Genomic DNA, 20,788 nt, shown 5'->3' with positions numbered 1-20,788 from the left:
AAAAAGAGTATGCTATCAAAATGGCTCACCTTAAATTTCATCTGCAACATTTATTATCTATGTGACTTTAAATGAGTTATATTATTCCGATGCTTTAGCCTCCTAATCTGTAAAGTAGACACATCTCTAAAGCACTATTTCTAGGCAAATCTTGCAAATGGAGCTCTTGATATATTCCCTGTGTCTTAGTTGCTGGGAAAGACTATTCTGCATGTTAAAGTTCAAAAACACCCTCAGCCAAACAGAGCTGAGGCAATCAGGAGCTAAAAGTCATTGTTTTAATTAAATAAAGCAAAGAGGATTATACTTTATACCCTGGATCCTGCTTGTCCTTAGTGTAATAAGCCAAGGTTTCTAAAGGAGAGCCTAGTTGGGCTGTTTCCTTTCCTAGATCCTGCAGCTGTTTAAACACCAACTTTTCCTCCCATAGGTAAATCAAATGGTGCTTTATGCATCACTGAGCTTGGTTGCTACTTTAGAGGGAGATGCTGTCCTTCCACAAACTCTTTCTGAGTCTTTTCCCTCATGTGTACACAGCAATGAGGCTGACTGTAGCAGCCTAATAGGCAAGGGAAGCTCTTGGCTTTCAAGCTAGATTGTCAATAGGCATGTTTGATACGGCTGCATTTCTGACCTAATCAGCTGCCAGCAGCCTCTCTACTGAGTTCCCTTGAGGCATCAGAACAAGCTATATTTCACAATCTAACAGCTTAAATCAGCTCCAATCTCAAGAAGGAAGGTTCTGAAGAAAGAAGAATGTTGGATGAGCTTGTATATGCAGAGAAGAACCTTTTTGATGACAGCAAGTGTGTTTGCTTCTCTCCTGAACCCAGACCAGAGCCTCCATTGGCAGTGCCAGAGTGATGTTCATGAGAACAGCTGCATCTAAATTCAAATTAAATCCCTGGGTCACTCAACATTCAGTATTTTGTTGGAGAACTCCCACTGGGGAACTCTTGCCAAAGCACTGCCAGAAATGGAATATTATCTTGTCTGTATGTGCCTTGCTCAGGCTTCAACCCTGGTGAAATATCAGCTTCCATCTTGAAGATGGTCTGGCCCTGGCTATATTTAACTTGGGGACAAAAAAAAAAAACAAAAAAAAAAACTTGGGGACAGAAGGGAGCATGTCAAATGTTTTTGTATTAGTAAGGACACTTTCAGGTGCAATTTACTGAAAACCTAAACAAACTGGATTAAATTAGAACAGAATTTATGGGCTCATATAACAAAAAGAAATCGAGTCATCATGTTTCAGGCATGCCCCTCAATCAGGAATTTTCTTTAATTTCTGTCATCTTCTAGGCTTGCCCTCCTAATTTTTGTACTCATGACAGCCAAATACTTGAAGCAGGCCTAGACTTCATATCTGCCCAAGCCATATCAGAGCCTGAGAGGGCTTCTCTTTTCCCAAATATTAAAAATGAAAACAAAACAAAACAAAACAAAAAAGCCCTGAGCTTAACTCTGATTGGTGTAACATAGTTTGCCTGCCTAACCCTAAGCCGATCATGTCAAAGGGGAATGATATTATGTTAATTAAGCCGAGAACAGAGTCAATTTCACCCAAAGCACATAGCTACTTCTCAGTAAACTAAATAGATATTCAGGAGGATGGCAAAATTTCCTATACAGTTACTCATTTCTTAGAGAGAACTTGAGCATATAGAAGCTAGATTCTGAAATCACCTCAATTTTGACTTTGTCACTATCTTACAAACTCTTCTCAAAGTGACACACTTGGAAATCCAGGTCAATTCTTGAGAATTATTTCATGCTAGCACAAAGCTATTTTAAAGGGCAGGAGGCTTGATCTTCTGGCCATTGGCAAGCTTCTGACAAGATTGATGAGTGTGTGTGTGTGTGTGTGTGTGTGTGTGTGTGTGTGTGTATTTGTGTATGTGTAAGCGGAGTCAGAGATTCGCTGGATTTCTTTATTCACCAAGTATACAGATGCTTCTCAACTTACAAGGGGGTTACATACTAATAAACCCATCATAAGCTATAGATATCAAGTCAAAAGTGCATTTAATACACCTAACTTACTAAACATCATAGCTTAGTCTAGCCTATCTCAAACATGCTCAGAACACTTACATTAGTCTACATTTGGGAAAAATCATCTAACACAAACCTACTTTATAATAAAGTTAATATAAAGAATTTTGAATCAAAATTCAAAGTTGTAAGTGAAGTTTCTCACTTAAACATGTATCGCTTTTACACCATGGTGAAACTGAAAAATCATGTGGAACCATCATAAATTGTAACCGTCTGTATTGGCTCTTGGCTCACAATCTTTCTTCCCATCCCTACTATACTCTTCCTTCACGGTGGCTTAAAAGTTCATGCATGTGACTAGTCATTTGGTGGAGAATCCACCTTTTCTTCTATCCCACCTCAGTCACACATTCTACTATTCATATCCTGAGCTTTGCCCCATTGGTAATTTTATCCCTTCTTCACCTCTAAAATATATTTCAAGCAACTCAGTCTTAGACTATCATTTAATATCACTGTTCAATCTTTCCAAGACCCTCCATGCAATAGGTCTTCCTTCATTATAGTCCTCTAGCCCACGGGCCACATCACCTTTCCACCGGTCATGAATCTTCTCCTATCTTCCCTTACCTCCTTAACCAGCTTAGATTTCGCGACCCATTTTCATACTTTCTTAAGAACATCTTACATCTCGTCTGTCTCTTCTTTCATCTTGTTCAGATGGATAGCTAAACATGACTGAAGAAAAATCAAATAAACGGACCAGCTAATTTTGCTTAAAATTTATGACAATCAACCCGATGTGAACACCCTATACTGTTCGACCACCCTACAGTGTTTCTCTAGTAAGACAACTTCCTACCATCTAGAGGCAATTTCGTAATTTCTCTTCTCTCTTCAAAGCTGTCATTCCCATTCTCTATACCTCTTATTCTCACGTGATGATATGACTTCACGTATTTTGAGAAAATAGAAGTACTTGAAAGAAATTCTTCATTATCTCACCACAAATCTACTCATAATTGTTCCCTCTATTTTTAGATTTTTCCTTCTGTTGAAATAAGGGATATAGGGAGGAGGAGGGATATGGAGAGTTAGTATTTAATGAATACAGAGTTTCAGTTTGGGATGATGAAAAACTTCTGAAGATGGATAGTGGTATTAGTTGTGCAGCAATGTGAATGTACTTAATGTTACTGAACTGTGCGCTTTAAAATGGTTAAAATGGTAAATTGTACGAGGGTATTTCTAAAGCTCATTTAAAAAAATAGAATTAAGAGAATACGAATTTTTCCATGAACTTTTTGAAGTACCCTCAGACGTTAGGCATGTTTTATCACAATAAAAATATGTATTAATGACAAAGGGGAAAAAAGTAACTTTATACTTGAGCAACCACCAAAAAAAAAAAAAAAAAAAAAAAAAAAGATGAAGGAAATGTCTGCCTCCATTTTTAGGCCAATCCTGCACGTTCTGGAGATGTAGGGACTACTTATCAAGGTGAGGGCAGGTGAAACACCCAAGGATAGGAGTGAAGGAAAAGTGTGACTATACATGTGTCTGAAAGGGGGACAAGGATGGGACAATGAAAGTTGAAGCCCAAAAAAGTGGCTGCAGCTCCACAGACACCGTGGCTGTATAGGAAATGCTACTACCAGATCTGTGGTCAGGCAGTTCAGAATGCGGAACACAGATACTCCAGCCTTTCTGACCACACCATGTGGTTTCCTTATTGTGTCTCCACGTGGTCAAACCTAAGGGACTTCAAACGATGCATTCTGTGGTCAGCTTCCCAGCACAGAGAGGGCAAGAGAGCGCATGTGGGCAGAGGCAACAGAGAACAATCAGCACCCTGGACACTAACTAAAGGGGTAAAATCTTTGACAGAGCAAGAGGCAATAAAACCAGAGTGTAAATAATGAGTCTAGTAACAAATTAGAATCAAACGAAGGGACGATTTAGTAACAAATTAGAATCAAATGAACAGAAAATGATTGAACAGGAAAACAGGGCTTTATAAAAACAAATAATACAAACTGTATCAGGAAGATACAAAAAGAGAAATAAAAAATAACACGATATGAAACAAAATAAAATTGTTTAAAATTTGTGTAAGTGCATCCATGTTGCTGTGAAATTATATTAAATGAAACAAGTCAGGCACAGAAAGAGAAATACCACATGTTCTCACTTATTTGTGGGATCTCAAAATAAATAGATAGATAGATAGATAGATAGATAGATAGATAGATAGATAGATAGATAGATAGATAGATAGATAGATAAACACACAAATAAAGGGTGGGGGTGGGAAGAAGACACAACAATCATAACTATTCCTTGAATTTGTTAAGACAAGTGAACAGATATGATGTGTGGGGGGGAGGGGAGAGAGTGAGGGGGGAAGAGGAACGGGTAAAGGGACACGAAAATCAACTATAATGTATATTGAGAAATGAAAATTAAGAAAAAGAAAATTAAAAATAAATACATAAATAAATAATAAATAAATAATTTGTGTAAGTGAATTTTTATGAGGGGATGAAAGACAGAGATAGGTAAAGACAGAGAGAGAGAGAAGAGAGACAGAGAGAGCTAGAGAAAGAGAGAATAAAGTAAAAACAAGTATTTGAAAAGAGAGTAGGTAAAGATTTTTTTCAAAATAAAAGCCATAGATTCAAGAATCACCGCAAACTCTAAGCAGGATAAAAACAAACAAACTCTTCACATAAGCACATTGTAGAAAACTGCTAAAAAACACACAAAGATAAAATTGTAAAAGCAGCTGGAATAAGGGTGTGGGGGGTGGGGGGTGTACATTACATTCAAAGGAGTAACAATAAAACTGATGGTCCAATTCCCAACTGAAATAATGGCATCCAGAAAATAATGCAATGATTTCTTCCAACTGCTGAAGAAAATACTTTTAATCCTTGTGAAAATATCCTTCAGAAATGAAGGTAAAATAAAGACATTATCAAACAAAAAAAACTTGAAAGTTTGTCTCTAAAGCAGATATACCAGTGCCAGTGGGGTGTACAAGCAAGTTTTCTGAGATGCTGGTAATATTCCGTTATGATCTTGAGTCTTGAGTGACATCTCCACTTAATGTAAAGTGTTTGATCTGGACACTTATGAATTCTTTTTTTTTTTTTTTTTTTTTTAATTAGTTTGGTTTCCACACCTTGGCTTCTTTTCTTTTATCATTACACAATGTAAACATATTTTTGTGATCCTTTACCAATTTCTCCCTCACTCCCCCTTGGACACCCATGATTTCTGCTTTCGTCCATGTATGTTATATACTTTAGCAAAATGTTTAATTGTAAATCTATGACCCCCTTCCCTTAACATCTTATTTCTTTACTCCACATCATAGCAAAACTTCTTGACAACACTGTCTATTCTTGATAGATCAGCTTCCTTGTCTCATTTTCTCTTTATTTTATTTCAATCTAGTTTCTTTACCGACAACTTTATTGACACTTTTCAAAATTAACATTGCCCCCCCCCCAGCATGTTGCAAAATCCAGGGGGCACAGGGGTCCCCATCTCACTTAGCATTTCAGGAGAATGTGACACAGCTTACCTCCTTCTCGAGATATTTTTCTCTTTGAGCTGCTGTGACACCACATTCTTTTGATTTTCCTCCAATCTTACTGGCTGCCTTCTTTCAGATTCCTTTCTGCACTCCCACTCCTCGTCTGGACCTCTAAATGTTGGAGACCATGGAACTCTGTCCAGATACTCGTGTAATTTCTAATCTACACTCTCTCTAATATTCACGTCTCCTGTTAGACTTGAAAGTTGTGTTCCAGACATGTATGTTTAATTGCCTATATCAGGGTCAACACACTCTTTCTATAAAGGACCAGATAGTAAATAAAAAAATGGCTTTGCAGGTCATATGGTCTCTGTTACAGCCACTCAACTCTGTCATTGTAGAGTGAAAGCAGCCATTAACAATACATAAATAAATAGATTTTACTGTATTTCAATAAAACTTAACTAACAAACAGGAGATAAGCAATATTTGACCCAAGGGCTAAAGTTTATTGGTCCCTAGAGTATATGATTCTCACTCTTGCACCTCAAATAGGTGTTTGATATTAGCAAGTTTGAAAGATTCTTCCCCGTAATGGTAAATTTTATGTGTCAACTTGGCTAGGCCATGGTACCCAGATATTTGATTAAACATTAATCTAGACATTTCTCTGAAGGTATTTTAAAAAAGAGATTAACTTCGACTTGATGATTTCCATTCCCAGTGGGATAGCTGGGTCGTACGGTAGATCTATCTGCAATTGTTTGAGGAACCTCCATACCATTTTCCATAGAGGCTGCACCATTTTGCAGTCCCACCAACAATGTATGAGAGTTCCTTTTTCTCTGCAGCCTCGCCAGCATTTATTGTTCATAGTCTTTTGGATTTTAGCCATCCTAACTGGGGTGAGATGGTATCTCAATGTGGTTTTGATTTGCATTTCCCGGATGCTGAGTGATGTTGAGCATTTTTTCATATGTCTGTTGGCCATTTGGATACGGAAAATGTGGTACATCTACACAATGGAATACTACTCAGCTATAAAAACGAATGAAATACTGCCATTTGCAACAACATGGATGGACCTTGAGAGAATTATATTAAGTGAAACAAGTCAGGTACAGAAAGAGAAATACCACATGTTCTCACTTATTGGTGGGAGCTAAAAATTAACATATAAATTCACACACACACACAAACCGGGGGGGGGGGGGAAGAAGATATAACAACCACAATTATTTGAAGTTGATACGACAAGCAAACAGAAAGGACATTGTTGGGGGGGAGGGGGGAGGGAGGGAGGTTTTGGTGATGGGGAGCAATAATCAGCCACAATGTATATCGACAAAATAAAATTAAAAAAAATAAATAAATAAAAATAGAAAAGTTAAAAAAAAAAAAAGAGATTAACATTTAAACCAAGAGACTTTGAGTAAAACAGACTGACCTCCCTCATATGGGTGGGCCTCATCCAATCAGTTGAAAAGCTTAATAGGAAAAAGATTGACTTTCCCGAAGGAGTAGGGAGTTCAGCGAGCAGACTGCCTTCAGATTTGAACCACAGCTTTCCCTGGGACTTCAGCCTGCTGCTCTACCCTGCAGATTCTGGACTTGCCAGTCTCTACAGTTGTGTAAGCTACTTCCTTAAAATAAATCTCTCTCTCTCTCTCCCCCTCTTTCTTACACTTTCTCTTCTCTCTCTCTCTCTCTCTCTCTCTCCTCTCTTTATTGGTTCTGTTTCTCTTTCCTCCATCTCCACCATCATCATGATTCAAGCTACCATTATTAGCCAACTATATAACATGATAGCCAGCTAATTAATTTCCCTTCAATTTCTCCTCCCCAGAGTAGCAGAGTAGTCAGAATGATGTTTGTGAACACATGACCATGTCCCTCTCCTGCTTAAAACTACCCAAAATGAAACTCAAATGTCTCACCAAGACCTGCCAGCACATGAGAGGGAAGATATGGAAAACTGGAGTGTGCTCACCTTCCTAAATGGGGCAGCTATTTTTGGCTCCCAAGTAAACCACACTGTGGGTTCAGTGTTGTCAGATCTTTTCTTTTCCCAAGAGCTTGACACCCATGATTCTTTGGTCTTTATAATTTCTCAAACTCCTTACCAGAGTTTTTAAGGCTCTTTTAGATTTTTGCTTTGCTTTCTATCTTTCCAAACTCCTTCTCCCACACCACTGTCTGCACTCCAGTCATGGTGACCTAACTGTGATTTTCCATTTGCTTCAGGCAGTTTCTCACTTCCAAGCCTTGGCAACTGCTGCTCCTTGTAGCCAGGCTTTCCTCCACCTCCTACCCCTTTGTTCCCCTGGCGCATGCCTTCTCTTCCATACCGTTTATTCTGTGAAGCTTTCCTTGACTCCACCACTGCAAGCTGAGCCAGTTGCCCCTTCTTAGGGCTACTAAAGCCCCTTATGCCTCCTCGGCTGTCTCTGCAAGTAGACTGTGGACTAACTGCTCAAGTAAGTGGACAGTTTCTTTGGTTCCTTTGCACTTAGTACAAGAATGGCTACGAAAGTGATTGTGCCCTGTTCCTAGGTTATGACTGGATAACCCCAGGAATAGCTATTGCCCTGAACATCGCTAGGTGCTGGCCACCTTGCCCTGCCTGGCTCCACCCAGCCTTCCTAACCAGGGCTAGAGTGTGATCCTCTGCTTCTAGTGCTGAGTCCACAGATGGGGCTACCTGCTTGTTTAACTTCTGTATTACTAGGGTCTGCTACCATTTCAGACTGTGGGAATTAAGATTATGCTTTTATGTAAGGTCTCAGTTGCTTAATTTGCACCTCTGGGATCAGTATCTGCAGCCAGATCAAGTTTCTCAGTACCCGTTCTCGCCTAAAGGATAAGCCTCTGCCCTGTCTCAGCCAGTGCACTCTCTCTTTGCCTCCTACCAATTCTCACTCCTTTCTCCACTTGTCTTGATGTATGATCCCAATTTTTTTACCCCGTGAGAATGTCTGAGGAATAGTCCCTCAATTATTTTCCTATTGAGGGAGAACCTTTGAATGAGAAAGTTCAAGTTAAAAGCACAGACTTTATATTTCCTCAGGCCTAAGATTAAACCCTAGCTTCATCAATGATTAGAAATGCAAATCTGGAAAAACAACTAATGCCTCTGAATCTTACTTTCCTCATACAAAAAATAATAATAATAATACATGCCTCGATTTTCATTAAGGAAATTGAAGCTAATGTGTTTAAAAGCACTTAGTTCATAAACTTTAAAAAATTTTTTCGTATTAATAAATAACAGTGCAGCAGTAGATCTACCCATTGCCCAGTCTGGACTCAGCCTATCTCTCTCCCCATGGAATATTCCCCACCTTCTCCTACTCTCTCCTGACAGATGCTTTTGCTACTAATAAATCCTGCTTGTGATATCACAGTGCATTGTAGCAGCTGGCTCAGAGTCGAGACATCAACACATGAATCAGACAGGATGAGAAGAGGAGGAGGCTGAAGACAGAGGCTCCAACTACCTTGGTGACAAGAAACAGAAGACAGAAAGAACAGGAGATTTTAATAAGATTAGGGGCTGTTTTTTCTGCCAAATGGAATGGGTTTAAACTTCTCCCTGTGTCACCACCCAATTTGCTGGAGTTAGGCAAATTGCTTCTGTGAGGGGCAGCCAATCTGGATATTGGCAAGCAAGAGGGAAAACTGCAAATGAGATCTGCCATCTGATGTCCAGGCTAAAGGGGGAAGGAAAGAGGAGGGAGAGAGAATGAAGAAAAAGGAAGAAAGGAGGGAAGAAAGTCCCATTGGCCTTCCTGATGTGCTTGTCTTGGACACCTTTCTAGCATGGTAGAAGCAGGCTTCCAAAGACAATTTGGAATGAGTTTCACAAAACTTGATATTCACAAAAATCAGTTCAATTCAGTGTGACATTCAAGGTCATTCAAAACACGGTCTCTTCTGAATGTTCCCTCTCCATCTCCTGCCACCCCTCCTCACGTTTACATAGAAAGATACAGTAACAGAAAAAGTTTATTAAATGCTTACTAAGTGTAAGGTTCTATGCTTGCATTCTCTCATTTAGTCTTCTTAATAAGCCTGGAGTACATCCTATAATTACTCTTATTTTCTTGACAATAAAACTGAGGCTTAGCAATATTAAATTATTTTCTACAGTCACAAATTTAGCATGAAGTTAAGCCAGGCAGCCTGATAACAGAAACCACGATAACAAGTATTCAAGGACTTGATTTTAAACAACGAGTTACGTAGGTGTCACCTAGTATGTGTCAAACTCTGCCATAGACACCAGGGGTCCAGTGGTGAATGGCACAGACTTAGAGGGATTATATAGCTCTTCAGGATCAAACAAGTAGCAAGCGGCAGAACCAGGATCCCAACCCTAGTCTTCAACTTCCAATTTTATTTTCTATTACACTCAGCTGCTTTCCAATTCACATGTCTTCATATTCAAAGAGGCTATTAACCTAGCACATCACCACCACCTGCGGCCTGCAAAGCAAAGCAAGTGGAGTTAGCATCTTTGTAAATAAGGATTGCTGCATTGGAACTCATCAGTTCCAGGGAAATGCCATTCCCTGCCTTTCAAGGAAAGGGTGCGCAATATAGCTTTCCTGGAGACAGCAGGGGGCTGAGGATATAATGACTGAAGAGCCAGTTCTGGCTTCATGTGATCCTGGCAGTATGATTTCCCTTCTTAGGTCCTCATCCATAAATTGAGGGGGACTGGGGACCTGGTTCCAAGGTTCTTTCAGCCTTTGTGGAAAGAAACCTATTTATAGTAGTTCCCCCAAATAGACTTCAAAATTCTTGGAGAGTAGGAGTTCAATAGAAATAAATAGGAGGGACAAGATTTGACTCATTGAAGCACATTTTTTACCTCTTCTTATTCCCCCAATCTCTTAATATGCTGGATCACACACTCAGGTCTAATTAGCTGCAAGGTTTTCCTAAAGCCTTAAAAATACAGAAACCCAAGCTTTATTAAGAGAGAACACTCACGGCAATTGTGTTATTGCAGTCCTGGAGATCTACCTATCTAAGAGATGAATTTTCCTAGGAAAGTCATCCTTAGGTTTCTCTTCGCCAGAATCTGAGTACAGGGTAGTAGTTAAAAGCTAAAATGCAGAAACCAGGCAGGAAAGATCTGGGTTTAACTAATATCCTCTAACTTCTCTTAACTTGTTTCTTTCTGTGTAAAATGGGTATAATAGTACTTCCCTCCATAGTGATCACATGAGTTGATGTAAGTAAAGCTTAACCCATACTAGAAAGGTATTGAGATGGTCGACTGATCCAGAGTGAAAACTGCAGGGCCATGCATGCGCTCATGCTCGCAGCATAGTACCATTACTGGCTTCAATAGTGGAAACATGGGGACCTTGATACTCAAAACTAGTGTCAATTAGCACTTTCTAACTGGGGTGTGGGGAGCTTTTGGAAAGTGTGCTTGGCTAGAGAGCCAGCCAGACAGTGACCACTGAGCTAGCCACTTGTTTCCAGCTGTTGGCGATGGTCCCTACCCTCCCTTCTGGTGGGCTGTCCACTTTGATGAGGGCTGGGTTGTTTATGTAGAAAAATCCTGTCCCTGTGTTAGAAGGCACGCTTGCTTCTGAATGGGTGATAGAAAGGCAACACAGAGACCCTGATGCTTATGAACCCAGTAGCACATTATCCCACTCCATGAGCCCTGCCCCAGACCCCAGCACCAACTCCTTGTTTGTTTGCAAGGTCATAGCTCCAGCAGAGATCTGAAACTTGCAAGAGATGTGATGGACTCTGAGAACCAGCCCACATCACTTATTTATCCCCCCCCCCCCCCACAAGCCATTGCTGGAGAGTATTTAAGCAAGTATATTTCCTGAAGGCCATTCTCCTTGTAAGAAACCCCATCGGTGATTTAATTAAGCCTACATAAATGCTAAATGGAATCCAACCAGAATGGGATTTGCTGATTTGTATGTGTTGAAATAAATTCCTTGTTCTGTTCTAATTGAATAGATTGAACACAGACTGTATTTGTTCTTATCCTGCAGCCACTTACACGGGAGCGATAAATTGGAAATGTTATCTGGCTTGATATGCCAGTTTTTCTCAGAAAATCACTCTGCCAGTGGTGAGAAAATGGAAGAACTAAAAAACCTTTGTTTTCAAAGTCATATGTCACAACCAAGGAGACTCAAAAAAGAAGAATATGAAAACTTCTGGCAAGGATATGGTGAAACAGCTACCTCAGGTATGGCCAGTATATGTTGAAAATTAATATAATCCTATTTTAAAAAGCAAGGTGGAGGTGTTAAAAAGAGCTTAAAGACTACCACCATGTTTCATGCTTCCATCCAGGTATGCCACATATGGGAATTAATTCCGAGGAAATAACTACAACTTGCAAAACGACATTCATTACAGTGTTAGCTATGGCAGCAAAACCAAACTCACAGACACTGTTGCAATAAGCCCCAAACAGGAAAAGATTAAGTCAGCTATGACACTTTCTCAAAAGAATATTATGTAGCATTTAACATGAGGGCTTCAAAGATTATGTGGAAGAATACATGAAGTACAATAAAGTTAAAAAACACTAAATACTCATATACACTATAATGGTACTCAGTTCTTTTGTTTTCTTTCTTTCTTTTTTTTAATATGCTACTCAACATAACATATCTAGAGTAGGCAAATTCATAGAGACAGAAACAAAGCCCTAGTGGTTGCCAGGGCTTGGGAAAGGGGAGAGTGGAGAATGACTGCTAATGGATATGGGGTTTCCTTTGGGGGTGATAAAAATGTTCTGAAAAAAGAAACTGGTGGTAGTTGCACAACTTCGTGTATGTAATAATGCCACTGAATTGTACACCTTAAAATAGTCAAAATGGTAACTCTTATGTGCATTTACCACAATTAAAAAGAAAAAAAAAACCCATAGGACACAAGATAAAAAACGAATGTACCCTCAAATTTGAACAGCAGTTATTTTAGGAAGGTGAGATTATAGATAAATTTATCTGTGTTTTAAATTTTTTCTATAATGTTGGTATTCAGAAGGGTAGAGTTAGTCAGTATCAGAATCCAGTAAAAAGGCTAGGGACAGGGTTCCCCCAAACTCCATCTCTACCCCCAGACAGTGTAGATTTAGTATGCCAGACCTGGAAACTGAGGGGGAACTACATCAGAGGCTTAAGCATATAAGAGAAAGGGTGAAAAATAGGCTAAGGAATTCAGTATATAAAAAATCCAGTATATGGAAAATTCAATATATAGAATTCAGTATATAGAAAATGTTTCAGTGCTTCAGAATTGCCTCAATTTCCCTTAATCATTATTCATTTTCTCCTCCTCGCAAGATACCATCATAATAAATTGTAATACTATATTTTAGTTTTGCCTGTTTTTAAACTTTGTGTAACAGGTATCACACAATAGGTATTCTTTTGTGTCTGGCTTTTTGTACGTAAAACTATGTAATCATCTATGTTATTGTACATACCAATAGTCCATTCATTATCATTATATGAAGAAACCACTATCATCATCTGATTTATGTTATTAAAGAACTTGTGGCTTTCACTTTCAGCTCTGATATGTAAAGACCTTGGAAGTCATCACTCCTGTTGTCACAACAAGAAAAAAGCTGAACAAACTGAAAAATAATGACTTTTCTTAGATCCACTAGAGAACTGAAGTTGCCTACCCAGCAAGAGAGAAGACTTTACCAGTGTCTTATCCTAAGTGAGAGAAAGGAAATAACCAACTCCAGCCCCCTCTAGCCTTCCTGTCTCACTTGAGGAAAGATTTAAAGCTGAGAAGAACCTATAAAGGTTACAGATTCCCTAAAAGACTAAAACTTAATCATAGGATTATAGACTGCATCACCTCTGCCACACCTTACCATGTTATCAGGACTCCCATATGATAATAGTGGATTACAGCTGAAACAGCTTCAAGGCTTAGACCCTATTTAAGGAGTTTCTAGGAAAACCCAAATGCAACAGGGGAGACGAAAATAAGTACATGAAGGCAAGGTAACCCACAGCTATAGCAAACAGTAAACACAGCCTAGCTCCTAGCCAGCTAAACATGAAGCCTCATTAAAGGACTATCTCCTTCAATTGCTATTACCCAGTACATCATGTTCAGCTTTCAACAAAAAAGTACAAGACATGCTAAACTACAAGTAAAAACATAGTATGAATAGACAGAGCACGCATCCAGACATGACTTAGACATGGAAGGAACTTTGGAATGATCAGATTGGAAATTTAAATTAACTACATATTTCTCCTTTTCCCCCTTCTCCCCATCAGCATCATATCTATTCATTTTTCTTAACAAGTTCAAGGAATTATTGTGATTGTTGTATCTTCTTTTTTTCTCCCCCCCATTTGTTTGTATATTTATTTATTTTTATTAGCTCCCACAGATGACATGAAAATCAACTACATTGTATTTTGATAAATTAAAATAAGTAAATAAATAAAATAAAACAAAATAAAATAAAAAATAAATTAACTTCATATATGTTAGGTGTTCTAATGCAAAAAACGGACAATGTGCAAGACTAGATGGATAATGTAAGCAGAGATATTGAAAATCTCAGAAAGAATTTAAAAAAATGCTAAATGTTAAGATCACTGCAACAGAAATGAAGAACCTTTTCATAGGCACATCAGTTAACTAGATATGGTTGAAGAAAAAAATCAGTGATCTGTAGATACGTCAATAGAAACTTCCATCACTGAAACTGGTAAAGGCCACAAAAAATGATTGCACTGTGTAATGTTGAATATACTAATTATCCTGATTTGAGCATCACATTGTGCATATAGGTGTTGATATTCAATGTGGTACCCCACAGATATGGAAATCAATTATTTTTCAATAAAAAAGAAAGAAACTTCTACTGAAAGGCAAAAAGAAAAAACTAACAAAAAACACCAAACAAAACACACATAAGAGAATATCCAAGAAGTATGAGACAGCTACAAAAGGTATAATGTATGGATAATGGGAATATCAGGAGAGCAGAAAAGTTGATGTAATAGTGGTAGCAAATATTTCAAAATTAATGACAAAAACTAAACCACAATATAGAAGCTCTGAGAACAACAACCAGAACTAATACCAAAATAGTTACTCATAGGCATATCATATTCAAACTGCAGATAACCAAAGACAAAGACAAAATATTAAAAGAGGCCAGAGGGAAAAATAAACCACCCTACGTATACAGAAACAAGAATAAGAATCACAACAGATTTCTCATCAGAAACCATGCAAGTATGAAGGGAGTGGAATGAAATACTCAGTGTTGATAGAAAAACACCACCAGCCTAGACATTTTTATCAAGAAAACTTATTCTTCAAAAGGGAAAGAGAAGTAGATTTTTCCAAACAAAGACTGAGGAAATTTGTTGCCAGAAGATTTTTGCAAGAAACGTTAAAAGCAGTTCTTCAGAGAAAAGGAAAGTGATGTAGGTCAAAAAACTCAGATCTCCATAAATAAAGAAAGAACATCTGAAAAGGAATCAACGAAGGGTAAATAAAACCTTTATTTTTCTTATTCCTAATTGATCTAAAAGATAATTTATTGTTCAGGGTAACAGTAGCAACAATGTACTGTGTGATTATAATGGATGAAAATGAATGGCAGTGATTTATAAGGGATCATAGTGATGAATTGGGAATAATCTGCTATAAGCTACGTGCACTACCTGTGTAGCAGTGTACTTACATTAATGTAAATGTATGTTACACTCTAGAATGGCCACTATTTTTTCAAAGGCATAAAATTAATATGCTAAGAGAAGAGAGAAGATGGAATTATATAAAATTCTTGATTAAAACCAGAGAAGGCAGAAGAAGCTGGGAAGATAAAAAGAAAGAAGGAATGAGTGCATTTAATACAAAAAAGCTTCAAGCACGGTAGATATTAATCCAACTATATCAATAATATCCTTAAATATGAATGGTCTCAATATACAAATTAAGACAGAGATTGTCACAGTAGATTTTTTAAAAACCCAAAACTTATCCTTATGTTCTCTACAAGAGACCCATTTTAAATGTAAATACACAGATATATGGAAAGTAAATGGATGGGGAAAGATATATCATGCTGGCACACTAATATGAATCAAAAGAAACCTGGAGGACTATATTAATTCCAGTCAAAGCAGACTTTAGAGAAAGTAATATTTTCAAAGATAAAGAGCATGACATAAAAATACAGGAGTCAACTCTCTAAGAACTTGTAGCAATCTTTAACATGTACGCACCTAACAACAGAGTGTCATATTACATGAGGCATACATGGATAGACCCGGAAGGAGAAATAGATGAATTCACTACTAAAAGTGAAGGGTCCAGCTCTCATCTATCAGTAATTGACAGATCTATTAGGCAGAAAATTAGTGAAGATATAGCTGAAGTTAACTGGATCTAATTGACACTTATAGCATAGTTCATCCAATGCAGGACATGCACATTCATCTCATGCTCAAATTCACCAAACAGACCACATTCCAGGCCATTAAAGAGGTTTAAAAGAATAGGTTTTAAAGAGTAGGCATTATATAAAGCATGCTCTCATACAGCAATGGAAATAAACTAGAAATCAACAATAGAAAGATAGCTGCAAAAATACCAAAATATTTGGAGATTAAACAACACACTTCTAAACTACACATGGGTCAAAGAAGTCTTAAGATAATTTTAAGAATATTTTAAACTAAATTGAAATTAAAATATAACCTATTAAAATTCTGGGATACAGTGAAAACAGTGCTTAGAATAATACATATAGCATTGAATATATATTTTAGAGAAGAAAATCTATCACTATCATCCATTTTACTTTTACATATACTATAAATTCCCTATCATTTTATTTTTTGTTTAAATAAGTACCTTTTAAATAAGTTTAAATAACAATAAATTATGTATCTGTTCAAAAACGAAAAGAAAAAGATCAAAAATCAGTAATCTAAGCTTCCACTTTGGGAAACAAGATAAAAAAGAACAATATAAGCTTAAAACATAAATAATAAACAAAATAATAAAATATTAAATATAAATATTAAAATTAAATGGCAATAAAATATTAATATATAAAAATATATTAATAATTAGTAGATAATGAAAATGAAATTTAATAAAATTGAAAACTGGAAATTAATAGAGAAAATCAACAAAACCAAAATCTAGTGTTTTGAAAAGGTGAATGAAATTATAAACCTCTAGTCAGATTCCCCCAGAAAAAATATAAATGAAACAAATTACTAAAGCTAGAAATAAAAGACAGAACATTAGCACTGATTTCATAAATGTTAAAAGAATAATAAAAAATATGAATAAGTCTATACCCCCAAATTTGATAACTTGGATAAAATAAGTCAATTCCTTGAAAGGCACAAACTACCAAGTCTTACACAAGAGGAATAAGGAATTTATATTGGCCTATATCAATTAAATACATTGAATTTATTACTAATAATTTTACTAAGTAGAAAGAGCCAGGCACAGATGGCTTTACTGGTGAAGTCTACCAAACACCTAAGGAAGAAATGATACCAATTTTCTAAAACTGTGTTCCATAAGATAGTAGCAGAGGAAACACTTTTTAACTCATTCTATGAAACCAGTATCACCTTAATACCAAATCCAGATAAGGTCTTTATAAGAAAGAAAAACTACACACTAATATCGCCCATGAAAATAAAAGCAAAATTCCTTAACAACACATTAGAAAATAGAATTCAATAGGGTGTAAAAATAATTATACACCACAACCAAGTAAGATTTATTTCAGATTTGCAAGGGTAGTTCAATGTCAAATACCAATTAATGTAATCTATCACATCAACAGGTTTAAGACAAAAAATTATATGACCATATCAATAGATGGAGAAAAAACATTTGACAAAAATCCAAAACTCATCCTTAATATAAACTCCCAGAAAACTAGGAAAAGAGGAAAACTTTCTAATTTCCTCAACTTGGTAAAAACAAATCTTCAAAAAACCTACAGTTAGCATCATACTTAATGGTTAGAAACTCAAAGCTTTCCCCCTAAGATCAGGGATAAGACAATGATGTCTTCTGACACCAGTCCTATCAACACCACACTGGAACTTCTAGCTAATGCAGTAACGCAAGAAAAGGAAATAAAGTGTATACAGACTGGGAAGAAGAAAACTATATTTGTTTGCCGATTATATAATTGTCTATGCAGAAAATCCCCCCCCCCAAAAAAAGAAAGAAAAAAATCTGTAGTAAATGAATGTAGTAAGGTCACATGATATAAGATTAATAAACAAAAGTTGACTTTCCCCCTATTTGTCAGCAACGAACAATTAGAATTTGAAATTCAAAACAAAATATTATTTGCATCAGCACTTAAAAATCAAATAATTAGGCATAAATCTAATAAAATTGAATCTACATGAGAAAAACTACAAAACTTTGATGAAAGAAATGAAAGAAGAGCTAAATAAATGAAGAGATGTTTTATATTCACAGGTAGAAAAACTCAATGTTGTTAAGATATCAGTTATTCCCAAATTGACTTATAGATCCAATGCAATAACAATCAAAATATCACCAAGTTATTTTGTGAAAATTGACAAACTGATTGTAAAGCTTATATGGAAAGGCAAAAAATATAGACTAAATAACATAATACTGAAAAATAAGCAAAGTCAGAGGACTAATGCTATCTGACTTTAAGACTCACTATAAAGCTACAATAACTGTGGCAGCAGGATATTGGTGAAAGCATAGACAAATGATCAAAGTAATAGAATAGAGAAACCAGAAATAGACCCACAAAATAGAGTTAACTAGTCTTTGACAAAGGAAAAAAGACAATGGAGAAAGAGCAATTCTTCCAACAAACGGTGCTGAAAAATTTGAACATTTTGTATGCAAAAACAAAAAAAATACAAAAATACAAAAATTAACTCAAAAGAGATTATAAATGTAAATTGCAAAATTACAAAACTTCTAGAAGATGTCATAGGAGACAGTCTAGGTGACCTTGGGTTTGATGATGAGTTATTAGATACAACACCAAAAGCATACCTTATAAAAGAAAAAATTGATTAGTTGGATTTTACCAAAATTAAAAACTTTACTCTGAGTTAGACTCTAAAGAGAATGAGGAGACTTTTATCCAAAATACACAAAGAACTCTTAGAACTTAACAATAAGAAAACAAACAACCCAATTATAAATTAGCAAATGATCCCACAAACACCTCTCCAAAAAAAGACTGGAAGAATATGCCAATAAAGACCGGAAGAAACCAAGATGCTCTTCAATAGGTGAATGAATAATCTCTGTACATCCATACAATGGGCTGTTATTCAGCAATAAAAAGAAATGAGCTATCAAACCATGAAAAGTCACAAAGGAAAGTTAAGTGCATTTTTCTCAGTGAAAGCAGCCAATTGGAAAAGTCTACATACTATGTGATTCCAACTAGAGGACATTTTGGAAAAGATAAAACTATATACACAGTAAAAAGACCAGTGTTTACTAGGAGCTTAAGGGGAGGAAGGGAAGAATTGAATAGGTGAAAAACAGGATTTTTTGAGTGGTATGATGATACCATAATGGTGGATACATATCATTATGCATTTGTCAAAAACCATAGAACTATATGACACAAAGAAAGAACCTTAGTGTAAGCCAAAGACTTTAGTTAATAGTAATGTATAATAGTATCAAATACACCAAACAAGCGCAAGATGTTAATAATAGAAAAACGGTGCGCTTAAGGTAGAGGGTAGGGGTGGGGTATGTATACGAAACTCTGTACTATCTGCTCAATTTTTCTGTAAATCTAAAACTGTACTAAAAAATAGCCCATTATTTTTGTTTTAAAGCTTGCCATAGTTGCCAAGGTAATCCATACCTTATTCCTAGTAGAAAATGCCACTGTTAGGTAGAGAAATGCAACCTTATTTCACATTCATTAGTATTTCTTCTCAGTGGTTTCATTAAGTTATTTAATTGTCTTTTCATGTCTTTTTTTTTTTAATCTGGTGACAAAAAGTTTCAATTGTCATTCTAATCAACTTGGCTGTCAGTGTGCCAATTTGCGGGGGCACCTTATGGAGTAATAGTCATGCCTGCATTTCTGGAGTCAGTCTGCCTGGGTTCAGTCTTGCCTCTACCATTTGATAAGCATATGAGTCTGAGTTTTGACAACTAAGATGGGGAAATGTTAGTATTTACCTCATCTATTGTTGTGAGGATTAAGTAAGCTAATCCTCGGTTCCTAGTAAGTGTTCAATGAATGTGTGTTGTTATTTTTATTATTTATATAAGACTTACCCAATGCTCACATCAAATAGGAGAAAGATGAAAGATTCCAGCTCAAATTATTTCTGGACTGTCAAAGTACATAAAAGAGAAGCTAAGACAGGATGCTTGGGAGCTGTGAAAACATTGCCCAGAGGGAAAAAAAGAGAAAGAGAAATACAGGTCAAAATGGTTTGAAATCTCCTCAGTCCTTTATCTGGGTGCCCAGTATCGTTCACCCCAAATCCCTTTAATAATCCCCTTCTGTAAACTTGACTTTAACCTTATGCTCCCCTGGGCAGAAAATAGTGATAAAGTCTGAGGCTTTACCTCTAAGTTTCTTCACCGGTGACCTGGCCTGAGCCTCCTACCTCTTCAGCCTGAATCAGGGAGGATCAAGAACCTTAACACAGTGCTTGTTTATTGTTCTCTCTCTTGGAGCTTATATTTTTCTCCACATGCCTGGGGCCCATCACAGGGAGAGGAACATGTTCAGAAAATAAACATTGCTGTCTTATGCTTTGCTTGCTAGGAGCTGTTAATATAACCTGGTTTCCTCACTTAGGGGGGCTGAAAGCACAGAAATTGCTTTCCCTCAAGTCTTAATATCACAGGACACAAAAGGGACCCTAAAGAACTTTGTGGTACCACAGTCCCCTCCACAGAGGGGTTGCCAAATACTTTCTTGCCCCCCATATTTGAGACTTGCTTCTGCTATGAGATCCCAGGAGTATCTTTGGCAGCCCTGATACGTTGTTGCCACACAGGCATGCTGCTCTTGCTAAATTCTCTTCTCTCTTCCATCCTTGCTAGGCTGCTTTTGTAACCAAGCCCTGGTCTTTTTCATAGCATGTTGCCTGAATGAAGAAGAGCTGATCTCTTCAGTCCTTTTTATTCCTCTTATACTGCCCACATTTATTGCTCAATAAAACCATGAATATCCTTTTG

This window comes from Cynocephalus volans, chromosome 6 (genome assembly GCF_027409185.1).
Source record: "Cynocephalus volans isolate mCynVol1 chromosome 6, mCynVol1.pri, whole genome shotgun sequence".
In the NCBI taxonomy this organism is placed as follows: Eukaryota; Metazoa; Chordata; class Mammalia; order Dermoptera; family Cynocephalidae; genus Cynocephalus; species Cynocephalus volans.
This window is presented reverse-complemented; position numbering follows the sequence as displayed.